This window comes from Prionailurus bengalensis, chromosome B3, assembly GCF_016509475.1.
Source record: "Prionailurus bengalensis isolate Pbe53 chromosome B3, Fcat_Pben_1.1_paternal_pri, whole genome shotgun sequence".
NCBI lineage: Eukaryota > Metazoa > Chordata > Mammalia > Carnivora > Felidae > Prionailurus > Prionailurus bengalensis.
The window spans coordinates 23,484,046-23,495,981 of record NC_057355.1 but is presented as its reverse complement, the minus strand read 5'-3'; positions in this window follow the sequence as shown (position 1 = coordinate 23,495,981).

Here is an 11,936-nt window from a genome sequence, read left to right as displayed (position 1 = left end):
TGCTTCCTTCACAGGAGAATGTGTTCCTTTAAACACATTTGTGCTCTCCACATTTCAGGCCTCAAATAAATCTTAAGTCTGCTTGTTGGAGGCCTGAATTGTTTCTACCTCTTCATGCTTTTGTGTCTCTTGGTGGTTTGGGGTGAGGAAATATCTATTTAACCCAGTCAAGGAATCCCATCTGCACTCTCCAGGATACTCATCAGCCTATTCACAAACAAACTATGTCGCAGAGGTGTCAAAGATTCAAGTTGAAACAATGAACATCAATGAATCAGCTAAGTCATAGAAAGGTGGATAAATAATTGACTAAGTCAATACAATGATAATTTAAAAAGTCACAGTCACACATACTTTAATATTATGGTAATTGGTAAAATATTACAATTTCTTCTCTAAAAGACCATATTACAAAAGTATGTGCTACCTGTAACAGATGTGTATACACATATTTTGAGTGGTATTTAGTATCCTCTTACTAAAGAGTAAGAAAAGAATATATATCTATATTATGGGCCATGTATATTTAAAAAAATCATGCAAACGTTAAAAAAATGATGTGGAAATAACTACAGGCTCCAACTAAGGTTTACAGCTTTTAGATAAGGAAAAAAGCAAACAATGTTACTAAATTCATACCTGCACAGCAAGTAAGTATCTGGTCTCCATATTCAGAGAGGGAATCTTAGTATTCTGTTTACACAAATGAATGCCTTTCTGAATCTTTCACAATTAGAACAAATTAAGTCATATAATAAAATATTCACAGCACGTTTCAAAGCATAAGACTCTGAGAAAAAATCTGGAAAACACTAAAACAGTGAAAATGTTACATGTCTTCCTTAAAAAATCAATTTAGTAAAGAGTAATGCTTCAAAACATTAAATAAAAATGATTTCAAAATTCTTTGAAAAATGATTATTCATGCATTTAAAAAGCAAGAAAGGCATACACAGTACAAAAAATATGAGTCTGTTTGTAGATGATGTCTATGTAATTTTTTTACGGTAAGAATTTATACGCATGTGCCAAACAAAATGCAAGAACAAATATTACAAGGCAAGGCCTGAAGCAATAACGCACAGCAAGCGGTATGATTTCTGAACAAACGTTCTTTATACAAATTCTCCGACCGAATCCTCAGGGAAAAGCAAGGAGCAGCTAGCTTCGCCTGCATAGTCGACCCCGCGGCGAAGTACTCATATCAGCCTCGCCAGCTAGGGCCCTGCCCTTGTTGGGCGGGGTTCGGAGAAGGTCCACACCTACTAGGTCATCTGCGCTTGCTCAGTAGCCTCTCTGGGACTCCTCCCCTGGGGCTCCCGCCGCAGCTGGCTGTTGCTGGAGCAAAGAGCGGAAAGTCACTCAGGCTGCAGAAAGCGGGGGGGGGGGGGGGCGAAGGCGGGGATAAAAGAGGCGTGCCGTTGAACAAAATTCACTGAGAATGTACTAAAAAAGCGGGAATGGTGTTGGGGAGGTTGCCTAGGATTCACAGTGGTTTTAGAGACATTGAAGTCCGTGGAAATACAGAATCTTCCATCGTTTCCTGTCTCGGGCAAAAAAATCATCAGTGAAGTTCTTGGGGGATAGTTGGAGAAATTTTCATATGGAACAAAATCATGGCCTTAGGGAGCTATCCCCTTCCTTTTTGATAGAAGTGATCTAGGTATTGTGGTTACAGAAGAATATCCTTAATTTTGTCAAAATGCAGGCAGAAATGCCATGCCTTAAAATTGTCTACTTCAGACTTAGGTATACAATGAGCTTATTACAGAAATATGTTAACGATTTTGGATTGAGGTGGATAGGTGTTAATTTTACTATTTCTTTTGCTTTTCTAAAAGTATCAATTTTTATTATACATTTAAACATTTTAAATTCAAGAACGATGTGCCAAATTATATACAAAAATGATAAAGGTACTAGAACTGAAATTATAAGAGTACTAGAATGCCACAAATTGCAATAACAATCTAATGCTCTTAAATATCTTCCAAGTTTCTATAAAATCAAGTTGTTTTGAAACAGCCTGTGCAGCTGCAGACCAGGTTTATTTTCAGCATTTTAAGATTGGTCTTGGCTTCCAGGATGTGGACGCCAGATGGCGCGGTGAGCTGGCAGCCCAGAATATTTAAATCCATGAATTCCATATACACTGGCAAAATGAGTGAGGGGAAAGGAGCTTGCCCTCAGGTGGGGTGTGGGGTAAAAGGAATGGAAATAGAAAGATGAACAGGATCACTCAAGGTCAGTATGCAAGTCTGTGAAATCCCTTCCACCCTTGTTGTTTCCCAAACCTAGTACCCTCTTGGCAATGTACAGGGATCTGCTAAGTGGACAGGACCAATCCTCGCATGTTCTTTCTGAAGAGGTCCTTTAAATAGAGGTAAGAATGCCAGCATATTTCTTGTTGGAAGCAACACAAAAAAATATGAGAGTGCAGTGATATTGTTAAAATAGTAAAAAGAAAAAAATGTCAATCTTGTATTCTGTACAAAGCAAAAAAAATCTTTCCAAAACAAAATAAAGACTTTTTAATGTGTATAAGCTGAAAGAATTAATCACTAATAGACCCTCATTACAGGAATTGTTAAATTTCAGGCAGACAGAACAAAACACCAGATGGAAATGTGAATCTACACCAAGTAATGAAGAACACAGGAATTTGTAACTGTATGAGTAAACATATATACTTTCTTATTAGTTAATAACAGCATATAATTTACAGTTTAGAAAAAATAATTATAATGTAGTATGGGGTTACTTGTGTAAAGGTAGAATTTATTACAACCTTTATTCATAAAAGTTGGAAAATGAGAAGTGGAACTATAGTATTTTTAGGCTTTATGCATTACATGAAGTGGTATAATATCACTGCAAGATAAAATCTTATAAGCTAAACCTAGATACAATAAATCCTAAATCAACAATACTAGTAAAAAAGAGTTATAGATATAAAATAGCCAATAAAGAAGACAAAGTGGAGTCATTAGACATACAATATTATTGCAAATAAGGCAGAGAAATAAGAAAAAGGGATAAAGTAATATATGTGACAAATAGAAAAATGATACATTTTAACGTAACTATATTAATGATAATTTTAAATGTAAAGGGTCTAAATCCACAAACTCAAAGACACATTGTCTTTGACATTGTGTCAAAGATTGGACATAAACACAAGAGCCAACCATAAGTTGCCTGCAGAATATACTTTAAATATAAAGGTATAAATAGGGAGAAGGTAAAAGGAGAGACAAATATATATCATTCCAACAAAAAACAAGATACCTTTAGTGGCAATATTAGTATCACTTAAAGTAAATGTTTTGTTTAGTGTTTATTTTTGAGAGACAGAGAGAGACAGCATGAGCAGGAGAGGGCAGAGAGAGAGAGACCCAGAATATGAAGCAGGCTCCAGGCTCTGAGCTGTCAGCCCAGAGCCTGACGCGGGGCTCAAACTCACAGACCGCGAGATCATGACCTGAGCCAAAGTCAGACGCTCAACCGACTGAGCCACCCAGGCACCCCTTAAAGTAAATGTTATACTAAAAGAATACTACCAGTATTAAAGAAGATTATTTCACAAATTATTTTTTTTCTTTTTAAATAGGCTCCATACACAATGTGGGACTTGAATTCATGATCCTGAGGTCAAGTCGCATGATCTACTGACTGAGCTAGCCAGGCATTCCCAAGAGTTATTTTATCATAACAACTGATCAGTTTATAAGACATAACAATCCTAATCCTTCATGCACAAAATAACAGATTTTCAAAATGTATGCCAACTAAAAAAAAATTTGATAGTGCCTCAAGAAGAAATATAGACAAATCCAAAACTATATTTGGAAATTCCAATCTGCCTCCCAATATTTAGTAGAACATATAGAAAAAGGTACCAGGAAGGATATAGAATATTTAAACATTATCAACTAACTTGATCTTATTGACATATATATTTATCTGCTTTACTAAAACAGCAGCAAAGCACACTCCTTTGACGTGAACATGGGACATTTACCATGATAGCACATATTCTGTGTCAAAAAGTCTAAATAAATTTACAGAGATCAAGGCATACAAACTGTAACATTTATTCTGGATGAAATCTATCATAAAAGTTGATATAGCTCAAAACCAAAATAAAGGAGTTTGCTCAACTTGATAAAAAAAATTTACAAAACCCAACCTGGAAAAAACAAAACAAAACAAAAAACAGTATCAAATATAATGGTGAAGAGAGATGCATTATCTTTAAGATTGAGATGAGGTAAAGATATCCCACTCTAACTGCTTTTTCAGCAAAGTAATACATATTTTAGCTAATGAAATCAGGCAAAAAGATATAAAAGTCATAGAGGTAGGAAATAAAGATGTAAAAGTATTTTGCAGATGATATGGTATCTACGTAGACAGTCTTAAAACATCCACCAAGTAACTCCTAGAACTAATAAGTGAATTTAGCTAGTTTGCAAATAGGATGTCAACACAGTGAACAGAACATTGGGAATTCAAACTGAAAATGCAATAACATAAATAATAACCAAAAAAAATCCACCTTAGGTATAAATCTAATACAACATATGTGGGATATTTATTATGAAAATTACAGAACACTAAGATATACCTTGTTCATATAATGAAAGACTCAACATAGCAAAGATGCCAGTTCTTCCCAAATTGATCTATAGGTGTAAATAAATTCCAAGAGTTTTTGTGGACATCAGCAAGCATAATCTAAATTTTGTGTGAAAAGGCAAAGTAACTAAAATAGATAAAATAATTTTGAAATAGAACAATAACAAAGGAGGAATCAGACAAACTGATTTTTTAGTTTTTGTTTAAATTCCAGTTAAAGAGTGCTTGGGTGGCTCAGTCAGTTAAGTGTCCAACTATTGACTTCAGCTTAGGTCATGATCTAATGGTTCATGAGTTTAAGCCCCATATCAGGCTTTGCGCTGACAGCATGGAGCCTGCTTGGGATTCTGTCTCCCTCTCTCTCTGTCCCTTCGCCACCCGTTCTCTCTCTCTCTCTCTCTGTCTCAAAATAAAAATAAACTTAAAAAGTAAATTACAGTTAGTTAACATACAGTGTAATATTAGTTTCAGGTGTATAATATAGTGATCAACAGTTCCATACAACAGCTGGTGCTTACAAGTACACTCTTTAATCCCCACCACCTATTTAACTCATCCCCCCTCCCCTATAGTAACCATCAATTTGTTCTCTATGGTTAAGAGTCTGTTTCTTGGTTTGCCTCTATTTTCCCTGTGCTCATTTATTTTATTTCTTAAATTCCACATATGAGTGAAATCATATGGCATTTGTCTTTCTCTGATTAACTTATTTTGCTTACTCTCTAGCTCCATCCATGTTGCTGCAAATGGCAAGATTTCAATCTTTTTATGGCTGAGGAATATTCTATCATATATGTATACCATTTCTTCTTAATCCATTCCTTAGTCCATGGACACTTTTTCTGTTTCCATAATTTAACTATTGTAGATAATGCTGCTATAAACATCGGGGTGTATATATCCCTTTGAATTAGTATTTTTGTTTCTTTGAGTAAACACTTAGTAGTGCAATTGCTGGATAATAGGGTAGTTCCATTTTCAACTTTTTGATGAACCTCAATACTGTTTTCCAGGGTGGCTGCACCGCTTTGCATCCCCACCAATAGTTCAAGAGGGTTCCCCTTTCCCTACACCCTTGCAAACATTTGCTGTTTCCTGAGTTGTTGATTTTAGTCATTCTGACTGGTGTGAGGTGGTATCTCATCGTAGTTTTGCTTTATATTTCCCTGATAATGAGTGATGTTGAACATCTTTTCATGAGTCTGTCGGCAATCTGGATGTCTTCTTTGTAAAATGTCTGTCCATGTCCTCTGCCCATTTTTTAACCAGATTATTCATTTTTGGGTGTTGAGTTTGATAATTCTTTATGTATTTTGGATACTAACCCTTTATCAGATATATCATTTCCAAGTGTCTTCTCCATTCTGTAGGTTGCCTTTTAGTTTTTCTGTTTCCTTTGCTGTGCAGAAGCTTTTTTACCTTTATAGAAATCCCAATAGTTTGTTTTTGGTTTTGTTTCCCTTGCTTCAGGAGACATATCTAGAAAGAAGTTGCTATGGCCGACGTCAAAGAGGTTATTGCCTGTTTTCTTCTCTAGGATTTTAATGGTTTCATGTCTCACATTTAGGTATTTAATGCATTTTTGAAATTCTTTTTCACACAATTTGATTTTCACTTAGTGTATAGGTACTGTAATCAAGAGTCTGTGATACAGGTGAAAGAATAAAGACATATATCAATGGAACAGAATAGAATTTATAAATAGACTCAGGCAATAATAACCAAAACATTTTTTTAAACAAAACGTTTTCTGATAAGGTTACAAAAGAAAATCAGTGGGAGCGCCAGGGTGGTTAAGTAGGTTAAGTGTCCAACTTTGGCTCAGGTCATGTTCTTGGGGTTCATGAGTTCAAGACCCGCATCAGGCTCTGTGCTGACTACTCAGGGCCTGGAGCCTGCTTTAGATTATGTGTCTCCCATTAACTATGCCCCTTCCTCTTTCAAAAATAAATAAATATTAAACAAAAGGAATTCAGTGGAGATCTAATTTAAAAAATTTTTTTTCAACGTTTATTTATTTTTGGGACAGAGACAGAGCATGAACGGGGGAGGGGCAGAGAGAGAGGGAGACACAGAATTGGAAACAGGCTCCAGGCTCTGAGCCATCAGCCCAGAGCCTGACGCGGGGCTCGAACTCACGGACCGCAAGATCGTGACCTGGCTGAAGTCGGACGCTTAACCAACTGCGCCACCCAGGCGCCCCTGGAGATCTAATTTTAAAATATATGGTATTAGTTGTATATTCAACACACACATGCACACACACACACACACACACACACATATCTTCAAGTCACACCTCATGCTTTATGCAAAATGGATTCAATATCTAAGTTTAAAATGTAAAACTGTAAAATTCTCCAAAAAGGAGCACATTTGTTGACTTTTCTTTAGAAGAAGAGAAATTAGATATGACACCAAAAGGACAATTTATAAAAGAAAAAATACATGAATTGGACTTCTTCAAAATTAGTAACTTTTGCTCTGTGAAAGACATCGATAAGAGACTGAAAAGTCAAGGTGCAGAATGGGTGAAAACATTTACAATCATACGTGTGGTAAAGGACTCACATCCAGAAAAAAACCCAAAGAACTGTCTACACCAAATAGTAAGAAAATTAAGAAATCTATCATCTATCTATCTGTCTATAACTAAATCATGAGAAAGTCATGAACTGACAGTATACCAAATATAAGATAAGCACATGAAAAATATTCAACATTCTTGGCTATTAGGGAAATTCAAATTAAAACCACGATAAGATACTACTAAAATTGATAAAATATATTTTTAAAACATGACAGTACCAACACAATACATAAAAATTAACCCAAAATAGATCTAAATGTGTGACCTGAAAACATAAAAATCCTGGAAGAAAAGAGACAGTAATTTCTTTGACATTAGCTGTAGCAATATTTTTCAAAATATGTCTCCTCAGGCAAGAGAAAAAAAAAACAAATATAACTTATTGGGACTACATAAAAATAAAAAGCTTTTGCACAGCAAAGGACTCTATCAACAAAGCAAAATGTAAACTACTGAATGGGATTGTATATTTGCAGATAATACATGTGATAAGAGGTTAATTTCCAAAATTATATAAATAACTTAAAAAATTCAACACCAAAATACCCCAAACAATCTAATTAAAAATGGGCAGAGTGATACAGAATTGTTGAATCACTGTATTGTACACCTGAAACTAAAATAAAACTTATTTTTAATTATACTTAAACACCAAATCTATGGGCAGAAGACCTGAGTAGACATTTTTCCAAAGAAGACAGAAAGATGGCCAACAGACACATCAGAAGATGCTCAATATCACTAATCATCAGAGAATTATCAGATAAATTTAAATCATCAGAGAAATTTAAATAAAAAACACAATGAGATATTATCTTACAACTATCAGAATGGCTAGGATAAAAAATAAAAGAAACAACAACAAAAAATGTTGGCAAGGATGTATAGTAAAAGGAACACTTGTGCACTATTGATGGGAATACAAATTGGTGCAGCCACTGTGGAAAACACTATGGAGGTTCCTCAAAAAATTAAAAACATAAATACTATATGATGTATTAATTCCACCAGAGGGATTTATCCAAATAACTTTTTAAAAAAATTTTTTTAACGTTTATTTATTTTTGAGACAGAGAGAGACAGACCGTGAACAGGGGAGGGGCAGAGAGAGAGGGAGACACAGAACCTGAAACAGGCTTCAGGCTCTGAGCTGTCAGCACAGAGCCCGATGCGGGGCTCGAACTCACAGACCGTGAGACCATGACCTAAGCCGAAGTCGGACGCTTAACCGACCGAGCCACCCAGGCGCCCCTCAAAGAACTTTTTAAAAAATGAGTTCAAAAAACATATGTACCTCCAAGTTTACTGCAGCACTATTTACAATAGCCAAGGTGTGGAAACAACCTAAGTATCCATCAATAGACAAATGGATAATGATAGATTAGATACATATAATAGATATAGATATAAATATAGATGATATAGATATAGATGATATAGATATAAATATAGAAATAACGGAGTATTAATCAGCCAAAAAAAAGAATGAGATCTTGCCATTGTGACACATGGATGGACCTTAAGGGTATTATGCTAAGTGAAATAAGTCAGACAAAGACAAATACCATGTCATTTCACTCCTGTGGAATCTACAAAGCAAAATAAATAAATAAACAAACAAAAAACAGATTCTGACCCTAAATACAGAAAATAAACTGGTGTTTGCCAGAGGGAGGGGGTGGAGAATGAGCAAAATGGGTGAAGCTAGTGGGAGATACAAGCTTCCAGTTATAGAATCAGTAAGTCATGGGACTAAAAGACACAGCATAAGAAATACAGTCAATAATATTGTAATAGCATTGTGTGGTGACACATGGTAGCTACACTTGTGGTGAGCATAGCATAATATATAGAGAAGTTGAATCACTATGTTGTACACCTGAAATTAATTAACATTGCGTGTGAAGTATACTCAGATAAAAAAATTAAAAATTAAAAAAATTATGGTATCAGGTGGTATTAGGAATATATAATTTTACAGCTACTCTGGTAAACAGTTTCACTCTGGTAAACAGTACAAAAATGTACTTATGTTCTCCAGCAGTGTTACTAATAGGAATATACCTTGTAGAAATGAAAACTTATGTTCGTACAAAACCATGTATATGAATGTTCATAGCAGCTTCCTCATAATATCCAAAAGCAGGAAATAAACCAAATATTCTTCCAAAGATGAAGGGAAAAAACAACAAAAGTATACCCATACAATGGAATACTACTCAGAAATATAAAGGAATAAACTATTTATACATGTAAAACTTGGCTGAATTTCAAATCAATTGGCTGAGTGAAAAAAAATGTCAATCTCAAAAGGTTACTTTCCATAGGATTTAATTTATATAACATTATTGAAATTATAAAATTGTAGATATGGGGAAGAGATCAGAGGAGGAAAGAGATTAGTGTTGAGAAAGCGTGCAACTATCACAGAATAGTATATGAAAGTAATTTAGGGTGATGGAAAAGGTATACAGTCTGAATGTGATGACTGTTACACAAACCTATTCAGGTGATAAAATTTCATAGACTTATATACAAAAGAGTGCATATAAAAATGGGTGTAATCTAGGACGCCTGGCTGTCTCAGATAGTAGAGCATGTGACTCTTGATCTCACGGTTGTAAGTTCGAGCCCCATGTTTGGTGTGGAGATTACTTAAAAATAAAATCTTAAAAACATGTATGAAATAAACAAAATAATAAGTGAAATCCATATAAGTTGTGTAGTTTAGGTAATACCAAGGTCAATTCTTGGTTTTGATAATTGAACTATAACTATACAATGTTTTCATTGGTAGAACTGCATGAAGGGTACATGGAAACTGTTCTTATACTCTATCAAGTTATCATGCTTAAACATGGCTTACAGTTCTGTTTTGCTTATCAGGTTCCCAGCAAGAGCCAACATGTTCTGTGTGCTGTTTAATTCTCTAATACCTACTCTTATGTGAATTAAATATATACATTGAACAAACTTTTCACTTTAAGTTATCAATTGGCAACAGAGCCTTTGATACCAAAGTTTACATCTTTAGTTTGGCAAAACAGAAGCTTCTTATTTTACTCGACAATTTTGCATACCAGTGAACATGACATTGGGAATTAACTAATTTTGTAGGCTGCCACTTCCCATTTATGAACATGTTTAAGGATTTTCCCATACAGGAACTATTGAGATGTGTCTGTTCACGCATGACCAAGGCCAAGTTAGAGATAAGGCAATACTTCAGTATAGTATCCCAAAAATGCATCATTATAAGAAGGGTGATGATGCAATAAGAAATAGAGAATAATAAGGCACAGGAACAATTTATGTAAAATTCTTGAAGATATCACTATTAAACATATAAAATTGAGTTTGGTTGCACTTATTGTTTGGGCTAATATAGTTCTCTGGCAAAAAAGTGTGACCTTAAGTAATTAGCTCTCAGTCAGTATTGCTTCTCCAAATTGTTTTTCTTGAATGCTTATATATTTCTTGTTTTTATTTTTAAGGTATGTGATTTTATTTGATATATGATATTTTATTTTTAAGTGCATGTAGCTCTTAAGATAATGGCTAAATAATTGTTAAATTACATCTGTACTTCAAAAGTGACTCAAAGCCTTTTTCATGAAATATGTCATGCCACATCTAGTAATTTTTACAACTCTAATTCAACATAGATTCTTTCCACAAGAAAACATTAAGCCCTTGTGCTAAACCCACAACTCGACTGGCAGGTATGTAAGTGGAACAAGCATCTTTTACACTGGACACGTGATCCACATACAAGCCATCTGAAGAGATGCAACAGTAATCCTTATTGCCTTCTTTATCTCTTTTTGCATAATTGTAATAATATGAAGGCCTAGATATTGAGGATGGTGGAAAAGAAAACTAGAAGGAGGCTGAGACTAAGGACATTCTTGAGTTTCTATAATAGTCTTTGTTTGCTTACAATGATTGGACTTTTTGATGTTATAAAAATAAATTCTGAGAGCACGTGGTGGGTCAATTGGTTGAGCAACTGACTCTTGATTTCACATGCTGAGTGTGGAGCGTGCTTGAGATTCTCTCTCTCCCTCTGCCCCTTTCCCCTGCTTGAACTTTCACTCTCTCTCTCTCTCCCTCTAGAATAGAATAGAATAGATAAATAAAATAAAATAAAATAAAATAAAATAAAATAAAATAAAATAATGTCTTCATTACATTTATAAGAAACTAAAGTAGGGTTTTTTCTTTAATACTAGAATTCTTAAAATATGATCAGTTAGTTTGTATTACAACTGGGTAGCACTTACACCAAACTCCTACACAAAAGCTTTCTGGAAAGTCTCGTAGTGGTTCTCGTAGCACCTTGTGCTCTGGTTTCTCTTTGTTCTTTTCTGGTTTATTGTCACTTTTTGATCAGTTAACAAATCATGTCACTCCCAAACTTTATTGAAGCAGTTCAAAGGGTTTAGATAAAGGCAATAGGCAGTATTGAAATAGCTGTTAAAGCAAAATAAAGAATTATATACTCTAATTTGTAAATAAGATGCAAAATATTTCTCATGTAACATATAGCATAACTCTACAGAAATATGCATATTATAATAGGAAATAATATAATTTGGATAGTGATTTGTCATTATGTAGTAAGATTGAAGACATGCACACACTTTGGCCTAGCAGTTAAAAGTCTACAAATATATACAAACATACAAATATATCCACAAATACATCA